Below are 5484 nucleotides of genomic sequence, written 5' to 3' on the forward strand. Positions count from 1 at the left end.
CACCATAGCCACTGAGCAACCGCGGCGGGTGAGCACGAAGGAAGTACAGGCAGCTTAATAATCCACTGCGCATCTGGCATATTAAAGTCGCCACCGACGAGAAAGTAATTAGTTCAGACAGTAAGCAATAAATGAGAAAGGGTATTCAGGGTATGACTGCTGTTGTCATTAGGCGGACGATAATGTGCTCCAACTGTAAGCTGTTTCCTATGTTCTAGAACGGCTTTGCACCAAACAGATTCACAGCTGTTATCCACCAAGTCAACTACGAAACTTCGCAAGCTGTGCTTGACCAGAATGAAAACGGCCCCACCGTGCGTATTGCGGTCTTTGCGATAGGCCACGTATTCCGCAGGAAATATTTCAGAGCTGGAAATCGATTCATCCACCCAAGATTCAGACCCGATAAACATGTCAGGGCCAAAAAATGATACGAGCCCTGTTATCTCGTCGGTTTTGTTCTTGACGCTTCGGCAATTGATAAGCATAAAGTTTACTAATGAAGGACGGCACGGTACGTGCTCAACGGGGTGGCATCGGGGAACGCTGACGGAACCGTTAACTTCAGTAACAAGGATTGCTCGACACCGTTTCAAGTTAACTTTTTTTCCAGCACGATATTATCACTATTAGCATCGTAAATCAAGTTTTGTCCGTCCATACGAATCTTATCGTGCCTTAGTTTGTACGAGGAGGACCAAGCCTTTGTAAATTCGAAAAGTTTCCTGCGAACTAAGCGTACTGAACGAGAGAAGTCTTCCCTGATGGAAATGTCACTTGTCTTCAACTTCGGACCCGCCCCCAATACCGCATCTTTATCTTTGAGTCTAACAAAGCGAAAAATTATGGGGCGGTTTTTATCTTGACTGTAAGTGCCCAGTCTATGCGCTCGATCAGTGTTTAGTGGGTGAGGCGATACACTTAGCTTAGTAGAGCAAAACGCAACAACAGTTTCTTCGGCTTGCTTCCAGGTTTCCAACGGGTTATCCTCAAAACCAAAAAAGAGAAGGTTGTTCCTTCGTAGCCTATTTTCGGAAGCATCCGTAGATGCTTTCAAGGCTGCTATTTCTACAGACGGGGCTTTCGAAGCGGCCAATGAGTTACTGGACTGCAAGTGACCTTGCGCTAGAAGGTCGACACCTTCAGTCAGTTCACTTTTTCGTCAGTGGCATATTGTTTAGTCCGTATGTCCACTAAATCCGACAAAATCTTTTCTTGACCTGACTGAAACTTGGTAAGCATCTGCAAGACAGCAGAGATATCCCCGGCGTCGGTCTGCGTACTAGATTCCTGAATGCTATCAGGGCCGGGGTTCGACTCCACGTCGCCGGAGAAAGCTAACAGCAATTGTGACAACCCAACAAGACACACCGCGGATGTACAACGGTTAACATATCAAAATAGCCATTCCTTGGTGTCACTGGGGCATGACACCTCAAATAAATATGGGTTTGAATTTCGCATGCATGGGCAATGGCTCATGTACCCAACCTGTGTTACAAGAAGGGTTCAGCACACAGTGCGTCCGGTGGTGTCGCGCCCCGGTGAATGCGACGTAGGTGGCCGGTTAAATACTGTCGCTGTGGTTCCAGATTGCCAAGCGAGGAATCCGAGGCGCTCCAGTTTCGGCGGGCAGACGATTGCGGCTTGAAGAACGCCCGGCTGGATTGAAGGCCCGTGTGTCGATGCTACTTCATCCGATGCGCTTGTTCCCGGAGCACCTTTGACGGGCTTTCCAAGCGGGCCGAGCGAGACAGCCAGAGCAACCTGTGTTACAAGAAGGGGTCAGCACATAGTGCGTCCGGTGGTGTAACGCCCCGGTGAATGCGACGTAGGTGGGCGGTTAAATACTGTCGCTGTGGTTCCAGATTGCCAAGCGAGGAATCCGAGGCGCTCCAGTTTCGGCGGGCAGACGATTGCGGCTTGAAGAACGCCCGGCTGGATTGAAGGCCCGTGTGTCGATGCTACTTCATCCGATGCGCTTGTTCCCGGAGCACCTTTGACGGGCTTTCCAAGTGCGCTGAGCCAGACAGCGAGAGCAACCTGTGTTACAAGAAGGGGTCAGCACAAAGTGCGTCCGTCGGTGTCGCGCCGGACGATATGCGATGTAATAGCGCTCAGTGAGGTTAGGAGGACAAAATAATCATATACAGTGCTAAAAAGCGGGCGCGTTCTGCGCTGCCGGGGCTTAGTGGAGAGACGAGAACTAGGGCTCGAATTCCTGATTAATAACGATATAGATGGTAGCATGCAGGAATTCTATAGCATTAACGCGAGGCTGGCAGCTCTTGTAAAACTTAATAAGAGGTACAAATTGAAGGTCGTACAGGCGTACGCCCCTACATCCAGTCATGATGGCCAGGAAGTCGAAAGCTTCTATGAAGACGTGGAATCAGCGCTAGGTAAAGTCAAAAGAAAATGCACTATACTGGTGGGCGACTTCAATGCGAAGGTAGGCAAGAAGCAGGCTGGACACAAGTCAGTGGGGAAATATGGCATAGGCTCTACGAATAGCAGGAGAGAGCTATTAGTAGACTTTGCAGAACAGAATAATATGCGAGTAATGAATACCTTCTTCCGCAAGCGGGATAGCCGAAAGTGGACGTGGATGAGCCCAAATGGCGAGACTAGAAATGAAATAGACCTTATACTCAGCGCTAACCCTGGCATCATACAAGATGTGGACGTTCTCGGCAAGGTGCACTGCAGTTACCATAGGATGGTAAGAACTCGAGTTAGCCTAGACTTGAGGAGGGAACGGAAGAAACTGGTACATAAAAAGCCGATCAATGAATTAGCGGTAAGATGGAAAATAGAGGAATTCTGGATCAAGCTACAGAACAGGTATTCGGCTTTAACTCAGGACGAGGACCTTAGTGTTGAAGCAATGAAAGGCAATCTTATGGGCATCACTAAGGAGTGTGCAATAGAAGTCGGTGTCAACTTCGTTAGGCAGGATACCAGTAAGCTATCGCAGGAGACGAAAGATCTGATTAAGAAACGCCAATGCATAAAAGCCTCTAACGCTACAGCTAGAATAGAACTGGCAGAACTTTCCAACTTAATCCCCCAGCGTAAGACAGCTGACATAAGGAAGTATAGTATGGATAGAGTTCAACATGCTCTCAGGAATGGGGGAAGCGTAAAATCAGTGATGAATAGGAATAGGCAAGAATCAGATGTACGCGTTAAGAGACAAAACAAGCAATATCGTTACTAATATGGATGAGATAGTTCAAGTGGCTGAGGAGTTCTAGAGAAATTTACACAATACCAGTGGCACCCACGACGATAACGGAAGATAGAATAGTCTAGAGCAATTCGACATCCCGCATCCCGCCGGAAGATGTACAGAAAACCTTGGGAGCTATGCAAAGAGGGAAAGCAGCTCGGGAGGAGCGGGCAACACCACATTTCTTAAAGGATGGTGGGCAGATTGTTCTAGAAAAACTGGCCACCCTGTAAACACAATGCCTCATCAACTCGAGCGTACCGGAATCCTCGAAGAACGCCGAAATATTCCTAATCCATAAAAAAGGGGACGCCAAAGACTTGAAAAATTATAGACCGATCAGCTTACTGTCCGTTGCCTACGAAGTATTTACTAAGGTAATCGCAAATAGAATCAGGAACCCCTTAGCATTCTGCCAACCAAAGCACCAGGCAGCATTTCGTAAAGGCTACTCAACAATAGACCATATTCACACTATCAATCAAGTGATCGAGAAATGTGCAGAATATAACTAACCCTTATATATAGCTTCCATTGATTACGAGAAAGCGTTTGATTCAGTCGAAACCTCAGCATTCATGGAGGCATTACGGAATCAGGGTGTAGATGAGCCATATGTAAAAATACTGGAAAATATCTATAGTGGCTCCACAGCCACCGTAGTCCTCCATAAAGCAATCAACAAAATCCCAATAAAGAAAGGCGTCAGGCAGGGAGGTACGATATCTCGAATGCTATTCACAGCGTGTTTACAGGAGGTATTCAGAGACCTGGATTGGGAAGAATTGGGGATAAAAGTTAATGGAGAATACCTTAGTAACTTGTGATTCGCTGATGATATTGCCTTGCTTAGTAACTCAGGGGACCAATTGCAATGCATGCTCACTGACCTGGAGAGGCAAAGCAGAAGAGTGGGTCTAAAAATTAATCTGCAGAAAACTAAAGTAATGCTTAACAGTCTCGGGAGAGAACAGCAATTTGCAATAGGCAGCGAGGCACTGGAAGTCGTAAGGGAATACATCTACTTAGGGCAGGTAGTGACGGCGCATCCGGATCATGAGATGGAAATAATCAGAAGAATAAGAATGGGCTGGGGTGCGTTTGGCAGGCATTCCCAAATCATGAACAGCAGGTCGCCATTATCCCTCAAGAGAAAAGTATGTAATAGCTGTGTATTACCAGTACTCACCTACGGGGCAGAAGTCTGGAGGCTTACGAAAAGGGTTCTACTCAAATTGAGGACGACACAACGAGCTATGGAAAGAAGAATGATAGGTGTAACGTTAAGGGATAAGAAAAGAGCAGATTGGGTGAGGGAACAAACGCGAGTTAATGACATCTGAGTTGAAATTAAGAAAAAGAAATGGGCATGGGCAGGACATGTAATGAGGAGGGAAGATAACCGATGGTCATTAAGGGTTACGGACTGGATCCCAAGGGAAGGGAAACGTAGCAGGGGGCGGCAGAAAGTTAGGTGGGCGGATGAGATTAAGAAGTTTGCAGGGACGGCATGGCCGCAATTACTACATGACCGGGGTTGTTGGAGAAGTATGGGAGAGACCTTTGCCCTGCAGTGGGCGTAACCAGGCTGATGATGATGATTATGATGATGATGATGATGAATGCGTACTGCCACTCTGTCGAACTGTTACATTCTCATGAGGAGACCGAAGCTTTAGTTCACTGCCCGTCCGTGCTGCGTTCGAGCGCAAAAATAAGTTAGTAATGCAGGAAAAGATCGCGGTTTCAGAGCACTCCACATCGCCAGCACAGGATCACAGCAGAATGCGGTCACGCCGCCCCTAAATTAGAAGTGATGACACTTTCGAGGTTTGGTATAATCTCCTTATGCATAATTTCTTCAAAACGGAAAGCTGATCTCAATAATAACGTCAACTCATCACCAATACTTCAACCTCAGCGTGAGATTAAATTAAGCGACGGCTTAGTTTTACCATGTGTCATTGCTGTCACGAAGAATTACAAATAGCGAGGTCGAATTCGGATCTAAGTAGGCTGCCTGGGCGTTCACAGCAACGCAATCACGGTGGACAGTGCGGAAGCGGACGCCGGGATACCATAGCGTTTCCAGATATTATAGTCGATCCAACGATACCGACGCCAACGTTTGCAGTTCTCTAACTTTAAAACTAATTGGCAGGTTAAGTGGCAGAATATAACTTTCCTAGTTGTTCTAACACCTTATTCTTCATGAAACTTCAGAAGCTTCGAAATAACCACAGCGAGGAACC

General features: G+C 47.0%; 1 protein-coding gene across 1 annotated transcript in view; it reads left to right on the forward strand.

Moving 5' to 3' along the window:
• The window catches only part of LOC135900526 (uncharacterized), a 1275659-nt gene that overhangs the window by 713355 nt on the left and 556820 nt on the right, over window positions 1-5484 (forward strand). The window lies entirely within an intron of this gene.

The sequence above is a fragment of the Dermacentor albipictus genome, chromosome 3 (assembly GCF_038994185.2).
Source record: "Dermacentor albipictus isolate Rhodes 1998 colony chromosome 3, USDA_Dalb.pri_finalv2, whole genome shotgun sequence".
NCBI lineage: Eukaryota > Metazoa > Arthropoda > Arachnida > Ixodida > Ixodidae > Dermacentor > Dermacentor albipictus.